This window comes from Trematomus bernacchii, unplaced genomic scaffold (assembly GCF_902827165.1).
Source record: "Trematomus bernacchii unplaced genomic scaffold, fTreBer1.1, whole genome shotgun sequence".
Lineage (NCBI taxonomy): Eukaryota > Metazoa > Chordata > Actinopteri > Perciformes > Nototheniidae > Trematomus > Trematomus bernacchii.
In genome coordinates this window covers 11512788-11533566 of record NW_022987714.1, presented here as the reverse complement: position 1 = coordinate 11533566, position 20779 = coordinate 11512788, and the positions used below count along the sequence as shown (strand labels likewise).

The following is a 20779-nucleotide window of genomic DNA, read 5'->3' as shown; positions in this document are numbered from 1 at the left end:
CGTTCCCTGGATGCTGTTGTGTTGATTCATGAAGCAATTAAGTCAGACTCTGGCTTTCATTTTAAGATTGATATAATTAAACATTCACAGTTTTCACCCAAATAAAATGTGTGGCGTTGCGTTGCAAGCTACATTTAACTAGTGGTTTAATTACATTTGGCAGTAGCTTGCTGGTAATTCATAATGGCATAGTGATTTAAAAACTACAAAAACTACATTTAGAGTTACTTGGCTTTAGTTCATCTTCTCCCAGAGTGAAGTTATTGGTAGCTTACAAAACGATGCTTTTTAAAACTTCATGTATTCCTAATTCATAAATTAGAGGCTATTTAAGGAAATGATATTGCTCTTAATATGCATAGTTTCTCTGGTCAGCTGTCAACACTTTCTTCACAACGGCCAAATGAATATAATATGGTTCTACCTCTGAGACTAATTTCAATAAATCAAACTGGTTTCAGGTTTTTATGAGCTCCCTAGCCTCAGTAGCCTACTTCTCAAACAAAGCTCAGAGCTGTGACACGCCTGTAGGAGTCACTAACAGCCCCATTTCTTCTTCCTCAAACTTCAGTTCCTCCTCCACCAACCAGACAAATCTGTTCCCAAGTCATCATCAAACAGAGACACAGCGGGTACCGAAAGTTGTCAGGAAGAGGGGTCGGACTTTTTGGGTAAAAGGGCGCAGTTATCCCGAAGTTTTTGGCAGGACAGAAGCGGAATAATACATTAAATAGTTCCGACTGGAAAGTTTGGTCTGAAGTCGCGTGGGCAGTGATTTCCCTGTGCCAGTTTGCTCTGCATTCCCAGTCGTGTGACAGGTTGCTGCCACTTCACAGTTCAAGGTAAGAGAGTGTTTCCTTTGAGTTTGTTTTTTGACAGCAGTGTTGGTTTGTCTGTAACATTCAGCGTCACGTAGCCTAGTGGCATCGTAGTGTCGTGTGGCGTCTAACTTTTCTCTGTGAAATATCCAGCGATAGAAGCTCGCAATGAGCTGTCCCAGCAACAACATGTTGCAAACAACAGCTATTTTAAAGCATAGTTTTGCAAGCTAATTAACACTAAAAGAATGAGACGCAGAGCAAAGCTAAATCATTTGGGTGAGGTTAACTAGAGTTACTAAAAAAGTTGTTCAACCTCATTTAAAAATCAAACATGTAATTGTTCATTTACTTCAAATAACAACTACCTGCCATCCAAAAAAAGTCCACTCAATTTAGTTTATTTCCAAAAATTCCCAATTGTGTATAGGTCATAAATAACCACAACAAATGAAATGTCACAAAAAAAGAAACATTAATTAACATTAATTATATTTAAAAAGGGGTTCTGGTTAATGGGGCTTCCATTACAGTGGATAAGCAATAGAACAACAACATCCTCTCCTTTTACAGCCTAAACTGTTGGTAGTTTGGTTATTAAACTACACACATTTTACGTAAAGAGGTAAATTAATAAGTAAATTACTATCTCTATGCAAATTAAATGTATAACCAGCAAGCTGAATGTAGTTAAACTGATTAATTGACATGTAGTTCCCTACCCCCTAACACTGGTTGCATCCACATGAATGAGAAATGAATCAACCACAACATAATGTCCTTACAATGTGTAGGCCAATTAGACTGTGGCAACCAGTTTGTTATGACCTTGTGGGAGAACATTACCTTAATATTCCTATACTTTAAGTTTTTATTGAGTGCCTTTAAAAGTGACTTTTGAGTGTTAAGTGGTTTTAAAATAATTGTATGAACTCCTGTTAAGAATATAATATTACCATTACTGTTATTTTATGACCAAAGGCTACTTATTTTTGACGGGGAATCACGAGTTGTCACATGCCGAGAAGCTCTGAATGTGAGCTTCAAGAGTGACAAAATTTAAGGCATCATAAAGACATCAGATTACCTGATATTCAAGTGTTTACGAATGTTTACTATTATTATTATTTACTTACTGACTTCTTATTTATATTTATGAACTAAGTCTGTTATACTTAAAGGTAGGGTAGGTAAGTTTGAGAAACCGGCTCGAGATCGCTAGAATTTGAAAATACACAACCGGAGAAAATCTGCCACTTCCTTATAGAGTGGCGAAGTCCCTCCCCTTCCGGTTGAGTCCCATGGGACCTTATTTCGGAAAAGTTATGCATTGAAGTCAATGGAGAGAGAAAGATTATCTTTCGATCCCGTTTGAATTGTGCCACGAATTACACATATGATGTTTGTCAATTTAAAAGATAATTTTGCAAGTCAAAAAAAAAAAAATGTGTCGTAAAACTGTGAAGTAACACATTTGTTTGTGTGAAACGCTCAATGAACTACATCTCTGGTCAACCACACACGTCACCAAGATGGCCGTCACTACTGTCTTGTCAACAAACGATTGACTATCACCACAATGAAACACGTCCTGAAGAATGTCATGCAAAGCTGCCTGCCTGCCTTCCTTTGATTCTCTCTGAACTGCCTGGTCGTTTTAATGTTTAATGTCAACCATTTGTGCAGATAGCATGAAGTAGAAAAGATCGCCGATGCTAACGTTAGCGTTAGCATTTCTCCCCCGGAATTAAATGGTGTATTATAGAATGATCACACCGGTGACAGTACTATTCAAAGGGTTCACGAAATATGACTACTACTCTTACTGTTTAACATTTTGGGTTACTTAATGTTACTTCATGTTAAGGCTAATAAAAATGACAAGACTGTAATGCTAACTAACGTGCTAGCTACTAGCTAGGTAGCTAACTTGATCAAGCCACTCCTGGTCGTTTCATCAGACGGGAAGCAAAAGAACGAGCAAGACCCATTGCTGGTATAATAACAACCTGGTACTAAGCACACAGGCATCTTGTTAAAGTTATCTTATCTTAGCCAGCGCCATATAGATAGATTATATCTATATTGCGCTGATCTTAGGTATCTGAATGGTGGAGGTAAACAATTGTGACATCACTTACGCGACTCTGGGATTTGTAGTCTTTCTAGTTACGTATTTTTCATAGTCTTATATTTCAACAGTTTTACGACAAACTGTGACTTTTTTGACATGGAAATTATTTTTTAAGATTGACAAACATCATATGTGTAATTCATGGCACAATTCAAACGGGATCGAAAGATAAGTTTTCTCTCCCCATTGACTTCAATGCATAATTTTTCCGAAATAAGGTCCCATACCCCGGAAGTAAGTGGGAGGGCCTTCGCCACTCTATAGAGCCCCTCCTCCAACACACACGAACGCGCACATGACCAATGAGGGCACGAGATAAGTTTGTGCACAGATGGAAGGCTGACAGGCAGGTAGACCATCCAGTTATTTTAGCCGGGCCGGCTAAAATAATTGGTCGTACTTTTTACAGTACTACGGCTTCCACAGATGACATTTTTTTATGGATTTTTTTTGTCAAAGCACTTAAGATATTCATTGCTATCGGGATGTTAAGAGCATTCCATGGAATATAACAAAAAGTGTATCTCGAGCCGGTTTCTCAAACTTACCTACCCTACCTTTAATATTTCTTTCAATTATTTCTATGCATTATTTTTCTCTTTTATACATTATTCTATCTATTTGATATATGGTGTTTTTAGTTTTTTTTATTATGTACCTTCTTGGAACTGGAACAAAATAAGTAATTTTGAAGGCATAACATTTTTCTTTATTTAAATAAGTAATTTAAGTAATTGTTTGCCTGATTTCACGTAAGCGTGTAGGTCAACATCAAATCATTAATTCTGAGTCCTTTCAGAGGCAACTGCTGAATGAGATGCAACACCAACAATACTGTCATCACTGGAGTTCCTCCTCACTGATTGTCCCTTTCTCTTCAGCGTTGAACAACCTAATCACTGTGCTTGTGTTTGGTTATGACTGAGCATTGCTTAAGGTGGCAGGAAATGTGAATTTGAACTCAGCACATAATTTCATCATCACCATTCATTGATGGATCTACCAAATGTGGAGATTATTCTGCATGCATTGCAGCAGTGTACTTGTTTGCCACTGATTGTTGACCACTATGGGTGTTGGTTCTTGTTTTATTTGATTAATGATTTATGTCTTCAGGGGGAAATATGTATTACATGCTTTAGTAAAGAATGGACATCTCACACTCCCTCGGGAAGCATTTAAGTCCCAGGGACACATTATGAAGAAAGAGATATACCTCAGAGTCAAATGGGACCATATCCAAACAGCAGTTCCTTTTTTACCTCTTGTGCCATGGTGGTAGGCTGAGGATCACGTCTATTCTGGTGTATGGGAGTGGAGAGAGAGGTTTCCCACTGTCTGACCCCACATTCCTGCTTCTCCCATGGCATAGGGTCAGAGCCCCCCCACCTCTGCTCCAACCCACTGTTGAGAAGAAATATGTACATCTTCTATTGAATTTCACTCTTGTGGTTTATTCTCTCTGCCAACTTTTAGAGGGGAGCATTTACTCTTCGGCTGCTCTCTAACTTTACAAATCATATAAATCAGAATCAGGTTCCCATGTAAAAGCGAATACGAAAAACACAAGTATGGCATAGACTAAAAATACAATAAAAGGGGGAAGAATATCCAAAAATAGTTAACATATATCTGAATAAAATTAAAGAGCTGTTAAAACAAAAAAATACAGTACACTGTGTAAAAGCAAACCTATAAATATCGATATATGAAACATATATTTGTATTAAAACAAAACAGCTGTTATGAAAACAAGTCCAATCAAACATGTAAAAGGTATCATAAAAATACTTAAAATATATTTGAATTGGAATAAAAGAGCTGTTAATAGCACACATTACAATAAAACATGTCAAAGATAACCTATACAAATGTGTTAAATATATCTAAAGTAAAATGATAGTGTTGTATAGAAAGATCGAAAATAAAAATACTATAAAAATATATGCAATATACTGTATATCACTACAGTACAAACAAGGGCTTGCAGTAGCTTAGAAATATAACCGTCTGATTATTTTACGAGTCATCTACTTGCCATTTTTCTGTCAAAGAAGAAAGGCCTTGGATTTAGAAAATGAAACCAACACTGACATCAGAGGCTGCTAACTTTCCAGAGGACTGTTTTGAACCAGAAACAATCATAACCTTTGTCAAGAGGTTTTTTCCTCTGGGACCCACTGGCTGATTCTCTGCAGCGGTAAACAAAAGCAGCAATGTTAGCCTCTGACTGTGTTTACTTCCTCAGCTCTCTCTGTCACCACAGAGCTCGCCTCTTGTTCTGTCCCATCGTGAAAGTTCCTATTCTGTGGGACGAGGGGGGCAGGACCGATCTCATTGCACCAGGCCACACAATGGATGAGCTGTGCTGCTATATCAACATTTATTCTTTTTTTTTACCCTGCTACTTGAATAATTTCTTCCCTCTGGGCCAATCAGCAACAGGAAGACCAAGGCGGTGCATCTGTGTCTTTGTCTGTGTGAGACATCGCTGGTTCTGTGCTACTGACAAGTGGCTGCCATGACTCACTCTGACTTTGCACCAGAGAATCCCGTACTATAGTCCTTATTTTAGGCTGTTGGGCAAGTTTGATACGTGTCTTACTCGAGCTGTGCATTCATGAGATGCAGATGGGATACCTAACTCTCAGCCGTATATATCCACTGCCAGCAGCACATTCTGTGCCTATATTTTTACCTTGCTATGTGAAAGGCAGGCGCTTGTTTACAGTCAAGTCTATTTTGTGCAGTAGACTCTCTTCTTAGTTTGAACCTGTTATATTGTAGCCTACCATAGTGTCGGTGTTTGCATGTTTTAGTACATGCCATCCATACGTGTCATTTCTGCAGTAAATGAGCATGTGGAAGTGAGGTCTTTGGCTGCTGCTGTGCTTTCAAGCTGTACCACGCAGTTTTGTTTCAGAGCAGAGCGGGATTTGTAATGTCAGCCTTGTTGACTTTAGCCGGGGGGGGGGGGGGGGGCTTCCTCTCCTGACCGCCTGTGTAGCTTAAGCCTGTGTCCGTGGCCTTTGTCTGTGTTGGCAAACGCATGTGTTGTTGTTTTTTAAACGGATATATAAACTAGGAGCCAACAATGGTAAAGACATTAAGAGCTTTACATGATGTTGAACCATATAGTTCCATGATAGGAAGTAGTATAACAGAGCAACACATAATGATGTAAATGGCACCAAAAAATACACCATAATACTGCAATTTATAACTTATCAATCAATTATTTTATCTATCGACTTAATAGAGTGGTGCAGTAATGAGTCCTAAAACCCGGTACACTCAGTAAATACTCCACAAGTGATTGTCTGAAGCTTCTATGTGACATAACTGGAGGTTACTAACAAGTGACTAAATGAGACTACTAAACGTCATCACGCTGACACGAGTCCGCCTTTAGCTTAGCTATTCGACTGTGATGTAGTTTGTTTATCGCATTATGTTAGCTTTTAATTTCTGCCTATTGCATTTACGCTTCAAAATTCATAAAGTGGTGTTAATATGTGGAGATTATCCTGCTGAACAACACACGTTTGTTGGCCACAAACCTTATTTTCTGCAATATACTGAATTATATTCAAATGCTAACTTCTGGTTCGGCCACATTTCTTATATAAATCTAATGAAGGATTTTAACTAATTTAAATTATCCTATAGGTAAAAAATACGTGTAGGCTATAGGCAAATCATTTAGTAGACAGATATTTGAGACAAAAGCTAAAATGATCATGTGATGATGGTTATATTCTGGGAACCATACATTTCTTACAACATTTTAATGTAATCCATCCTTTTAGTGGAGATATTTCATTCTGGACCATCACTGCCATCCCTGGAGAAAATGTAAATGGTGTACAAGTTATCATTTGCTATAATGCACAAGTATAAAATGAACAGTTAACATCTTAAAATGAGCATCCACATGTTCGCCTACTGTGTTTGTAGAAGCATTTTTGTTTAGTCTTCTGTATTTTTGAGCACTTGTTTTAGGGTCAGTGTTTTGGCAAGACTCAAAAATAATGAAAAGTGAATAATGGGTCGATTCGACAGCATAATGAGAGGGTTGAAATATGATAATATTTGCACATGCGTATAGGGAAAGCATGTGTTGCACTTATTCTGTCTTCTAAGTTTTTATGACAAATCGTGAAACTCCCTTTGTGGCGAACCTTTGCTCACTGTCTAATGGTTTATTTGTATTTTCAGTTTAAGAATGTGGCCCCGGGAGGCCTCACATTTTTCTTCACTACTAACATATTTATACAAATATTGGGCAACGGTGCAGCTCTAATTGCAACCCCAGACTTTAAACTTGTATGTCATATGTTATCATTTAGATTTCTATATATAAGGATTAAAGGCTTTATTGAAGCAAAAGAAGAAAGTGAGAACCTGGTTGTAATTAATGACATTTGTGTCTCGTTTAAAAAAACACAGATTTGTGTAAATAATGGCCGATGTCCATACCCATGAATCATTTCAGTGAAAACCAGTGTAGGTCATATTGTGAGTGTCACAGCTGAGCCCAGGGCTGCAGTGTAGAGTTTCCTTTTAAAACGAATGAGTCGCATTACCATAGCCATATATTATATTTGATGGAACGGTGTTGATTTTATTTGTCATTAGTTGCTTTAAATTTAGAAGGGATTTCTGTTTCATTTGACTGTCCATATCCTGAATTTAACTCATGTAGCCTGTTAAAAAACTCTTAATGTCTACGATTGTAGCCGGTCCAGGAATGGGGGGGATCTCATTATCCTGCTCCAGACCATTTTTACCATTTTGTGTAAAGGATGGCTCCAGTAACTATAAACAGGACTTTGATCCTATATCTGAGTAATACTGTATTTATAAGGTCTCAGCTTTTAGCACTTTTTTCAGAGTGACTGCACTGTATAAAATGTGACAGTGAAATAACTAGAAGTAATGTAAGGCTCTGGGAAAAGGGACAAAGAGGACAAACAGTCTCTGCTGTTAAGGATACTGATGATTTTGGCATTCAGAATATATAAGATTAGATCAAATTCTGTTGCTTTTGGAGATTTCTCCAGAATTTGTCATCACAAGCGCACAAGAGGAAACAAACATGCAAAATAATACGAATTAGTGTCTGCAGTTAAACATGTCCACCAGCCTCCACTGCATTGCACTAGCCAAGAATTACTTCACTCCTAAAACAACCATTTATTTAATTATTATTCACCCTTTGTTACCTTCACTTTTTAAACAAATAATTCATTTTGTATGCATGCCTTCACAGTGAACAATGAGGCAACACTTTATATAAAAAAATATCTTTTTACAAACTCTCACACAACCCGCGTGGATAATAATCCAGTTATCATTTATCGGTTTATTGAATTTCTTATTCAGTTTGTTTGCCTGTGACATTTAACATTGTACCCTCAATTATCAAATAGAAGGAATACGATGATAACCTATAATAATTTCCAATCTACTATAAACAAACACAAATAGGGACCTTTGTTCGGTCCTAATATATATTTACATTAGACTCAGAAGTGTTCAGGAATAGGGACATACTGTTAAAACTGGATTTTAAAGCATTTCATCGATTTCTTAAAAATGTTTGTTTTGTGACCAGAAGCACTCTCACCGCTTGAATGTAAGGTTATTTATGGAAAGAATACACTAATGTGACAGAAACTGGCATCAAACATACTGTAGCTGTTCATATGCGCTACTCTTTTATCCTGTTTCAAGGCAATGCTCTCCTGTATACAACACACTGTTTGCTAATAGGAATTTGAGACTGGCTTCTCACAACAGGAACTCCTTTTTTATGTTGAATTGACATTTGAGTAGACAGCCTTGCATGTGTAAATATGAACTTTAAGGACTTATTGTGATGCAGTATAAAAAGCAATGCCATATTTTGCAGATCTTTCTCAGGGCTGTGGGAAGGTCTACTTGAGCGGTTGCTTGTTCCCCCGATACTCTGCTCCAGTAGTCTGATGAATAGCAATGTGGCTGTTTTGCATCATGCTGTGTGGGACACAAAATAACAGACATTTGTTTAACTAGTTTTCCATCCTAGGAGATTTGTGTAAGAAAGGTTTACATACTGTAAATTAAAACAACAAAATAACAACTTGAACATTCCCCCTCAAATGAAAGGCTGCAGAGGCAAGACCTACATTTTCGGCCCCCCATTTCTTTAAAGATAGTAATCCCTGACATCAAAATGACTGCCAAACATTTTTTCTGTACCTTCCCTCCCACTTAAGTCAAGTCACTCTGGTGTGTCACCAAAGGTGATAAAAAGTGCCAGTTTTCTGCCATGAACAATGTACCTTTCCAAAATAAATAGTACATTTTCTATTAATAATGCCAAACACTATTACCAACAACATTATATTTGTCTTTCTCATGGCTGGTGTGCAGAACATTTTGTCTCCCCCCTCTGACAGTGAGAGTAATAACCATCTGGGAGAGACAATAGTAACAAACCAGCAGTCAGTATTAAAGTGGAATCTAGATAAAAAAAGATCACAGCGTTTAGTGGAAGGCTTAAAGGAAAAAGACAATATGACTTAGAGCTATCCTTGGGTGGGAGTGTGTTGGCAAGTTTCTGTAGTCAGGTAAAAGTCATTTAAAATCTGAGGGGAAGGCAAGCAGTGATTGCTGCCATGTTGGCAGTACAATGAGCAACACGTATAAGTGTCCCCTTTGGACGATGATGATAAAATGCTCTTATAAAATCATGTCTTTTTCAATTGGCAATTAGAATTGATTTCACCTCTGGGTTAGGTTAGGTCTAGTTATCCAAAAAGTCACAAAGCAACCACACATCTTAGGAAGACCTAATTTCCGCAACAGCACGGTGAAGTCGCTAAAGAAGCAAGATACCACAATGTTATACAGCTACAAAAAAATTGCTTTTCTGGCAGCAAAATCATCATTGTGTGAACTTCTTTGGATGTCAAACTAATTTGGATTTCATTTGGAAAAGCACTTGTTTGCAACAGCCTACGTTTTGTTGTTGTTGTGAAAGCAAGAAAGAAAATAAATCAGTGGCACATTACCTACCCTGCCACCTCATAGGGGGCTGCCACTCCTGTCCTTTCTTGTCTGCTTTCCTAAATGCCTGTTCAATAAAACCAATCCTCAAAAGAGTAATTTGTTACCCACTTAAAACCTGCTGTGATTAACTTTACACAAGGGAGCCTCATCGGCGAGGCAGAGCCAGTTCTCCTGCTGCCTCGTGCCAATGCTCTAATCAAAAGCACCTTTGTGAATATCTTCAGAACCCGCTGCTTCTTGAATCGGGTCCTCACCATGGCCATTGAACTCTTTAAACATGATCTGCTCTGCTTTTGATGCCCATTGGCCAGTATTTCTGTTTTGAAACCCTGCTCTTCCTTTCATTGGTGATGAATCACAGAGAAGAGGTCAACAATAAGTGAGGCATCACCATGTCTGGAACTCGTTACTTTTTACAGCTCGATTGCAAGAATACTGCCCCTTCTTGCCCCACATGTGATGAATTGTTGAAAGTTGATGTCGGTTCTCTCCGGTATCCATCCATCAAGCAATGGTTGAGATGAGTTTGAAATGTTTAAGAGTTGAAATGATTCTCGAATGTGTCTTAATCAGAAACGTTTTCACAGTAGAATGTGAGTTACTTCAAATCAAATGTTGAAATCTGTACTACGCCCTCAATTGGGCATACTTGGTTTATTAAAAAGTAGATTTCAAGAAAAGGCAATTCTAAATCATGCATGCACACACTTCGGGTTTGCTAAGCCGCCTCGAAAAGCGCCAAGTATTACATAACGACTGAGGGGAATTTCTTCAGTAAATACTTGGTTTAAATTCAAGAGTGTGGTAAAAACATTTGTCACCGCCATCCCATGTATTAACCTGCCAACACACTGAGGAACACATTTCCCTGTGCTGCCAAATGTTCTGTTTAAAGATATATTTTATAGGTCCCAAATGGACGTCAAATATATTGGATGTAGTTATTTCAGAGCATCTGGAGCAACACATCACTGAGCACTGCATTTACTCCAGCTACTCCATACCATCAGTGGAATATAGGCATCCCTCTCATGGGTCATTTGCTTTTCAATTGAACTTTGATTTGTATTCACATCATGCTGTGGCCAGCTGAACATGTGTTGAAATCATATGTGCACCTTTTTTCCGGTTGACTGCCTCTGACAAGTTGTTGGAATGGTGCAATCATCCACTCATTGAGGCTCTTTGGATTTGATGGAGGACATTTGACTCTTTCTATTAGAATGTCTTTAGACATGCTAGTGGCATGGTTTTAGGAAATGATCTGTAAAGCTGCATGTTGGATTGCCTTGAAACTTGGTACAGGACACTCTTTGTCCCCAGAGGATGAATCCTACCCTCCTTGGTGATCCACTGACTTTTTGTCTTTTGCTAACATATGTTGACTTGAACTATCTTGACAATTATTAAATTGATGACCATGCCATTTGGTACTTACAGTATATCCTTATTGCCAAGGTGATACATTTATGTACTGTTGGTCCTCTGACTTTTCATCTATAGTAGCTTCACCATCTAGTAAGATTTCGATGTATCAAATACTTTGGTTTATAGACATATCCCAGAAAAACTAAAGGCAGCTTCAGCTGAACTTTATGTTTTTTTGCTAACATGTTTAACGCAGATGGTGAATGTAGTAAACATTTTACCTGATGAAATTGTGCATGTTAGTATAATTACCGTGAGCATTGTCGACAATAGCATTGCGCTCAAAGTTGACCCTACTCAAACCCTAACCCTACCTAAACCCAAAATGTACCTCACAGCACACGTTTATTAGTGGAAAGCTGGACCCCATTCGAGGCAAATATGTAAATTCTACGAACCAAACCCAGCTGGCCCTGATAGTTTCAGACCTTTTTATAAGTAGTCATTTTGAAGCAGATTGATATTCACAAGGTAATGTTTACAATATATAAAAACAACACCATGTTACATCTTACCTTTGTCACCTTTTTAGTAGCAGCCTTATGCAAGATTACATTTGCTAAAATAAGTACAAAATAAAAACTTGAAAAGTAAATACAAATACATAAAAGGGAAATGTATAAAAGGGAAACAAAAATAAAGAGATAAAGTCATTAATTAAAATAGATCAGAATCAGAATCTGAATACCTAAGAAATTATAATAAAAAAAGTTACATATTTTACAAAAATACACACCCTGTAACAGTTCTGAGGATTTAGCAGCCAGGTATATATTGCACAGTTTTTAAGATATTGTACATAGTTGGTATTTAACAACAAGAGGTGTTATAGTGTTGTTGTGTGTGTGTGTGTGTGTGTGTGGGGGGGGGGTCTACTAGGGGCTGTGCTGGTTGTGTAGTCTGACCGCTGCAGGAAGGAAGGACCTGCGGTATCTCTCCGTTAGACAGTGGGGGTGCAGCAGCCTGTCACTGAAGGAGCTGCTATATAGTGATCAGAACATGCAGATGTCCCAATTTGAATAGAGTTGGATCAGATGGACACTATTGCAAAGGAAAAGCCTCACTGAGACACATGCATGGATTGTTTTTCTCTGACTGATGGATGTCCTTGTATGACCCTGAAAAATAGATGATGGGTCATTTGTAGGACTAGTTATTTAAAGGTTTCCATTTAAGAATAACAGATTGAGAACAGTCTTTATTTTCATATATGTATTTATTGACAAAGAGACAAGAGAGTCTGAGACCAACAAACCGTGTAAGTAATGGAAATTGAGAGGTTGTGAGTGATGCGTGTTTATTTACCCAATAGAGGGCTGAAAGGAGATCCTCCAGCAAAGCTTTTCCTGAGCTCACACGTCTTTTGGCCTCTAACCTCCGAGACAGGAGACACGGTTTGAGGTATGATGCTGCAAAGAGAAGATGCAGTTTAGCCTTTTAATGTCAGAAAATAGGGGCTTGGTGTTGTTTGATTGGTGGGATATTTTCAACTTGTCCTTACTTTGGACATGTTTTGGCATTTAAAAAAAAAGATTAGAATCAGTTCACATTAATCTACGTCCTGTTATTTCAAGACAGTCACAATGGTTTTTCTAATTTCCTGCTGTTTTGTTTTTGTTTACCCAAAAGCAAAGTATATCATGTTTATATAAGAAGATTGAAGATGTTTTGCTGCATTCCACTAACTGCATAATGCGCCAAATAGCTTGGGGATTGTCTTGGTTGTGGCCTTCAAAATCTCAGGAAAAAATCTAATAAAATTGCTAGAATATAGTTTTTGAAAACAGTTGGAACCTTGTGACAGAAACTGGAATGTAAAAAGAAAAAGCTAATTCCAATGAATTGTATGTCAAATACATAATTTTAAACCTCCTCCAACTAGCCACCACCCTGGCTAAACTGGCACATTTTTGTTCTACTAGAATAGATGAACTTTGTATCATTCAGAAATAAGTCTAAACCCTCAGGAATGGACACCTACAATGTCCTTAGTGGTTTCTTGCTAAACTAAATAAGAACATGATTTGAGAAGCTGCAATAGTCACATATTTCTACAAATATATTGCAGCCTTATCAATTGTTTACGGTTTTGTTGTTGATTTCTGTGTGTTCCAAATGTGAGAGTGGATATCTCAAGGCTCTTTTATTCGTGGTAAATTTATTGGAATCTAAGAATGAGTGTTATTTTGAGAAGTGCCTGGGCTTTCGATTGAGGGCAACGAACCAGAGTATTGTGTTGAATACCGGCACTTTCTCCACATTGTTGGTTCAAAATGAGTTTCTTCAGCCAAGCATGCAAGGATAACACATAGAAAAACCAGATACACTACGGCAAATTGCACTTTTAATGCTGCCAGCCAGACAAGCTTTCACAGTGTTGTGTTTAGGGGAAAGGAAATTACACCTTTTAAGATCTGCCTGAGCCTTTTTTTCCTTTTTGCTAAGGGTATTTAAAACATCTTCAGGCTGTACTCAGTTACCCAGGATGTTTCTAAACGGTTGGCTCACTAAACACTTTAACTTGAAGAAAAAAACAAGCTATTGTTGAAAGCTGCACTTTGCAACTGTCGGCCACAAAATGCTTCTTATGCTGCGTTCACACCGGACGCGATGCGACTATTCGATTCGCTCTAATCGCTCCTATCGCATCGCTCTAAACGCTGGAGGTTCACCGCGGCTGCCAGCTGTGTTTACTCGCATCATTCAAACAAGACGCGCTGGCTCGGGAGCTACAACTACAACAAATGAACATATTTTACCGTGATTTAATTGTAATACACGTTTCTAAATGATGCCGAAGTAACAACATACTGATACCGGTTAGTAACAACCATGAATTAATGCTTTGACAAGTCTGCAGACAAGACGGCAGGCAAAACACCTTTTAAAATGCTTGTTTTCTGAATGAAGATCGGGTCGACCAGGCTAAGCTAACGTTGTATATGCTCATTCCACACTCATAACAACGGCCTACAGACATAAATAAGCAGCGACTGTATTCGCCATGACACAGACAGTCTGTGGTTTGTACTTGTTTAACTTTTGTCCAGTTTCTGAACAGATATGAGGAGCTGTGAGCTCTGTGTGCTAACTGCTAACAGCTAACGGCTGATGTTGTGTGGTTGAACGTCAGTGACGGCGGCTGAGATCCTCACCGCTGATTGGCTTCCGCGAGAACGTGTCACGTGAATTTGACGCTCGAGTTGAAAAAATTGAACTCTCGCGTTTAACGCGGCACCGTTCAATCGCCTCAATCGCGTGATTCGCGCCGCGTCCACCGCTTCATGCGCGCCGTCGGAGCGAATTCGCGTCTGTCCACGTCTCTGCATTGACTTTACATGTAATCGCGCCGCCCCCAAACGTCGCATCGCGTCCGGTGTGAACACAGCATTAGGACAGCTTCCTTAATCAGTTCCATAAAGCTCTAAGCCACATGTGTCAAACTCAAGGCCCGGGGGCCAAATCAGGCCCTTGGTGGATTTAATTTTGGCCCGCAGGATAATTTCAAATTACTATTCGATCTGGCCCGCCGGTATATTGCACGCACACCTTCACTCAATCCTGAGGATTTCCTCAGCTCAGAGCCTGACCCCAAACATTGATGACCTTGCACCCGAGATGAGATGCCAAGTATCTGGCTTGAACTAGCATCACAGAGCAGCACATTGAGTTTCAATGGATGTTTCCTTCTGCACTTTTTTTCTTGCGACAACAGGGCATGTTTGTTTTTTTCTTTGAGGGAAATAGTTTTTTTTAAGCTGTTGTTGGCCTGTGGAAAAATGTAGCTGCAGATAGAGCCATAAGAAATGACTCTGCAGATAGAGCCATAAGAAATGATTGCAACTTATTATTTAATGTTTAATGTTGTTTTTATAGGCAATCATTTAAGCTTTGTTAGTTCCAGGTTTAATATGTGCAATGAGTTCATTTCAATACGTTTTGCAATAAACATTGAACCAGTCCGGCCCTCGACTAGTACCCATTTTGTTATTTTGGCCCACTGTGTATTTGAGTTTGACACCCCTGCTCTAAGCGTTGTCTTATGTCATGGCAATTTTAATATTTAGGTTGAACATATTCTGTATGAATACATTATAAATTCCTTTACATGATAAGAGGCCAGAGTTATACATGCTTAGGGCGCTGGTGTGATATGTGAAACACACAGGAGGTTTCTTGTTCTTCCAGTCCTGGCCCACCAACTAACTGCTTGGCATTTGTTGAAAAGGCACAGTCTGCTCGACCCGTGAACCTTTTCCCTCCTCCTCTCTTTGCCTGCTCTGAAACACCACTGCAGGCGTCAACAGGGAACCTCTCTGCCCCGGTGCTGAGCCTGCTTGACACATGCATTCACGTACTTTGAAAGATCCCGTTTAACATGCAAATCAAATGTACCCGTTCCACTCACTCAGAAAGCAGGTTTCAGGTTCACGATTGGGGCTACAAATGGGACACAAACAAACAGTTTGAATTTACGTCGAGACCCTTGCCTTGTAGGTGGGACTTTAAACTCCACATTATTATTTTTGGAGGGAGGGAAGACAAAGTAGTAGCAGGTCACACAAGGGGTTTCTGCCTCGACTGTGTGAAAGTTCTGGACGGAGCTTTTCCACAGACCTATTACGAGTATTATTTCTAAACTGTGGCAGGGTTGATGTTTCTGAATGACCACACTGACTAGACTCACTGACCAGAGGACTTGGCTGTGGGAGGGCTTTTGGTCAGAGTTTAGACCAAAACAAGCCAGTTTGGATGAGGTCTTGTAAGTGAATGAAGCAAATAAAGGAAAAGTGAGTACCTTTTTAAAATACTTAGGTACAATATTATATATTTGCTATAGTTCGATAATTTAAAAAAATAATAGCAAAGTTTGGTTGTGTTGCAAACTAGCGTGGGATCATAATAATTGTGGTCCAATATTGCAGTCAGCTAATCCCAGTTAGTTCGGATATATTGAATGCAGCAGAATTATACAAAGATGTCGCCTTCTCTCCGAAACCAAAAAATCCGTGAAAGCTATTCAAAAAAGCAGTTTCACGTTAAAAATCATTAAATGTTGATTTCTCTAGTTCTGAAAAACAAATGTAACCTACTGTAGCTTTTAGACATTGTATTGCGAGATTAAAACATATTATATCTTTGAGTATACCATTAAGATGTATCGGTATAAATGAAATAATATAGCACTCTGAAGAATCCCGACTGACTCCTGCTCTCTGTGTTTGGGTTTTTGGGGTCTGCCCTTAAGCATGAAATTGGCTCGGTGGCATGCTGGCCTGTCTAATTGTAAATCACAGATCTTTGATTTCCATTATGACCATGAAGGCTGAGATGCGATAACAAATACAGGAGTGTGTGCAGTCATTTGTTTTTTTAACAGCTCAACTGTCACACATTATAATCTCCTCTTTGATATTTCTCTCAATGACTCACGCTTTCCATACTAATCATATTCCGAGCACACATTGATCATTCCCAAGTTCATACTAACAACTGTTTAATACTGGTGCCTGCGGGCAAATCCAGCTCTGGCAAAGCATTTTGTGTGGTTTGATCGTAGCAATATTTCTCATGACCAATTCATTTATTATTCATATTGGTGAATGTATGATGTTTTTTTCTAACTAAATGTTGATAACTCCTATAAACTGAAGGATATTACTGGTGTCGTACATTACGCAGCGTTGTGCTGAATCACATCCAGGTTGTGCACAATAGTTCCCCTGTCAAACCCTGTTTCCACTGCCGACTGAGGTTTATTCTGAGGATTGGGTTTGTGGTAGAGTCGGTCTGCTTTTACCGTCACAGCCCCAGTGTCAGCCTCACTAAAGCATGTGGTTGACGCGTAATACTTAGACATAGTCTTTTAAGTGTGAGCTTTTTCAACAACTTCCCCATCCCTAGAGCGTCATCAATGCACCGTGGTAATCCCTTAAGGCAAGGCAAGGCAAGGCAAGTTTATTTATATAGCACATTTCAACACAAGGCAATTCAAAGTGCTTTACAAAAATGAAAGACGTTAATAGCATTTAAGAAACATATTATGAAATGATATCTACAAACACTCATTTAAAAGCAATGATATAAAATGGCATTTAAAAACACTCATTTAAAAGCAAAGATACATGAATTACAGTTACAGTGCAGTGTGAGATACACACATCTGAACGAACCCCCCTGTGGAAAATTATAATCTGACCCCATGGTACCTTTTAGTTTTCGCCGATGCACATAGTTAAGTTTACCTTGTCTTTCTAGGACCTTTTTGGTATCCTCCGTGAACCAGGGTCTTGAAACCAAAACTAATTCCTATACCCCATGGTACCTTTTTAGTTTTCGCCAAAACTATTCCTCTTTTCTTTAAATGCACATTAGTTAAGTTTAAGTTGTCTTTTCTAGGACTTTTTGGTGTCCTCCGCGAACCAGGGTCTTGAAACCAAAACGGCACACGTAGGGGACTTTAACCATCTACGAGGGGACTTTAACCTCAATAATGACTTTAACTACCTTTGGGGGGACAAGGCAATTCAAAGTGCTTTACAAAAATGAAAGACGTTAAGAAAATGGCATTAAAAAGCAAAGATAATAAAAGTTACAGTGCAGTTTAAGATATGAATATATCAATTAAAAGCAGCGGCAAAAAGAAAAGTCTTCAGCCTGGATTTAAAAGTAGTAAGAGTTGCAGCGGACCTGCAGGTCTCTGGGAGTTTGTTCCAGATATTTGGAGCATAATAACTGAATGCTGCTTCTCCATGTTTAGTTCTGACTCTGGGGACAGAAAGCTGACCAGTCCCAGAAGACCTGAGAGATCTGGATGGTTCATAATTTAGCAGTAGGTCAGACATGTATTTTGGGCCTAAACCATTCAAAGCTTTATAAACCAGCAGCAGTATTTTGAAATCAATTCTTTGACACACAGGAAGCCAGTGTAAAGACTTCAGAACAGGAGTGATGTGATCCACTTTCTTAGTGTTAGTGAGGACTCGAGCAGCGGCGTTCTGAATCAGCTGCAGCTTTCTAATGGATTTTTTAGTGAGAACTGTGACCTTAAGGGAGATCTTAACTAAAGACTTGGCTGCTCCTGACTCTGTTGACTGTTTGGTGTCTGGTAACTGTTAATATCCTGCATAGCCAATAGCAGTTATCATCGCTGTGTGCATACATGTTCCTATTTAATGCCTACGCTGCTTCATATGCTCAGTGCATTCATAGTTATGTGATGTGTCGGTCTTTCTATGGAAAGACACTATGAAGCCTTTAAAATCAGTTTAGAGGGCAAGCATGTCCATGAGAATCATAAATCAAAGGATGGATCAATCTTTGGAAATAAAAACAAGACATACTGTATTGGGATCTGTGATGAACGTCCTTCAGTTTATGTATATATTTTTGAAAAAGCAGTTAACAACATGCAACTGCAGTTACGGACTTAACTGCAGTTGCATGTTGTTAACTGCTTTTTCAAAAATAACTTTATGTGTGTTTTTATTTGCTCTATTCAGTTACCAAACATGTTCTTCTCATTAGAGCTCATTTCTGTTTCAATCCTGGTAATTACAACAACAAATAAATAAATACTGGGAATCACCCAAGAAAGTGGGAATTAACCCAAAACCACCCTAAACTGGTTGAATATGAAATTCTAAAGCTTTCTGATTTCATAATGAAAAATAAAATGCAGACTAATCCAAACGTTTTTTACAGTATAATTCGAATATGTTTGATCTAGGAGCTTTGATTTTATGATATTGTTGAGATTGAGCATTTAACAGCTGACCATAATACTTATCAATAGCATTTAGGAGGTTTTGTGAAAATCTTCTTTCTTTCCCACTTAATCTAATTGGCAACAATAAATAGATTATGATTATTTCACATGGTTATGAGGTTTTCCATTAATAAGTACGGTATTTAAGTAGATTGTGAACGTTTGCAATGAGAACTTTTCCTTTACAAGTTTTGCTTTGCTACTAGATATGCCCCTTAAATGGTATCTTTGGCATCAGTCATCATTAGCCACAAGAATCTTTAATCATTGAGTGCGACAAATGTGGGCTACATTTCCAAGTATTTGAGTCATGAGATCACTGAGTCATCAATATGTTGTTCATAAGAGTAAGGCAGCAGCTAATAAAAAGCACATAATTAACAAAGATTTTTACCAACATGGTCAGACAGAAAAATATTCAACAACACACACATTTAAAGTGGTATTTCCCTGAATTCCGACAGAACTGGTTTTCATTTATTTACAAAATATCTATAGTGTCGCAAAAGTGGGAAGTAGTGAGATAAGAATCAGGAAACAGGACACTCCCCCCCCCACACACACACACACACACACACACGTGGCTCTATAGGGCGTCACGACTGGTGCGATCCCAGTTGTTTTATCGTTTTGAAGATTTCTTGTTTTCTGGTTATTTGTAAATCACCATCTCTTACTATAATTTGTCAACATGTGCAATCTAGTTATAGGTCAGAACTACAAAACAATTATGAACCGTAAATTATTGCAACACATTGTCAGTCATGCCCAAATGTGTCTCTTAAGCAATGATTGTATGCTACAGCCAGTAAGCTCAGGAGTTGTGTTGATCAGTAACAGCTGTGTGAAAAAAGTCCTGGTTATTTGCTCCCTTGTTGTACAAACAAGCTCCTGAATGCTTCCACGGGACATTAGCGTGTCACAGCAGACCAATATCCTTTTGAGTGACACCCCATAATGACATAGGGTTTCCACAGAGAGAAGTTCAGCTGGACCAACCAGGGCATTGCATATCAAACCCCTCTGAGACTGACAGGTCTGTTGTTTCTTCCAGAGGTCATGGGTGGCTTTGGGCATCTATTAAGTATTTCCTGTTCAACAACCTGACCTGCTGTAACCCCATCATGTGATTGTTCTCCCTCCCCCACATACCGACGGCTGTTATAGAAAAGCTGAGCATGTTAGCAAAGCTGCATGTGATCCTAAAGGCAATATGTTCCTTGATGCAAGTGCAGTCGCTAAAGTTAGCAATCATATTTCTGTGGTTGCACTCACAGCATCATGATCAATTATTTATAGAGAAAGTTCCCAGTAATTGATGTAGATTGTATAATGGTCTTGTAAGACTTAAAGCTGACAAATACTTTCCGTGATTGATCACCACCACATTCACGCTGATCATTGTGTTTGTCCAAGCCTCTCCTCTTTGTCTGTCATTAAAATGGAATGCCTAGTGGCTACTTGGAAAAAAAGCCCTAACTGCTGCTTGATTGTAAATCAATAATCTGTTTTTCCCTTTATAGCTCTCCATCTTATACGGAGGCAAGCACACTCTTTGATTTATATTCTTGAAAA

The 20779-nt window shown here is 38.6% G+C and overlaps 1 protein-coding gene across 1 annotated transcript in view; it reads left to right on the top strand.

The window, feature by feature from the left end:
* The first annotated feature begins 640 nt into the window (after window positions 1-640).
* The window catches only part of tspan9a (tetraspanin 9a), a 207372-nt gene continuing 187233 nt past the window's right edge, over window positions 641-20779 (top strand). Inside the window, exon 1 of the mRNA XM_034141848.1 lies at window positions 641-842. The gene's annotated coding sequence lies outside the window, so the exon portion shown is untranslated. The remainder of the gene's footprint in view (window positions 843-20779) is intronic.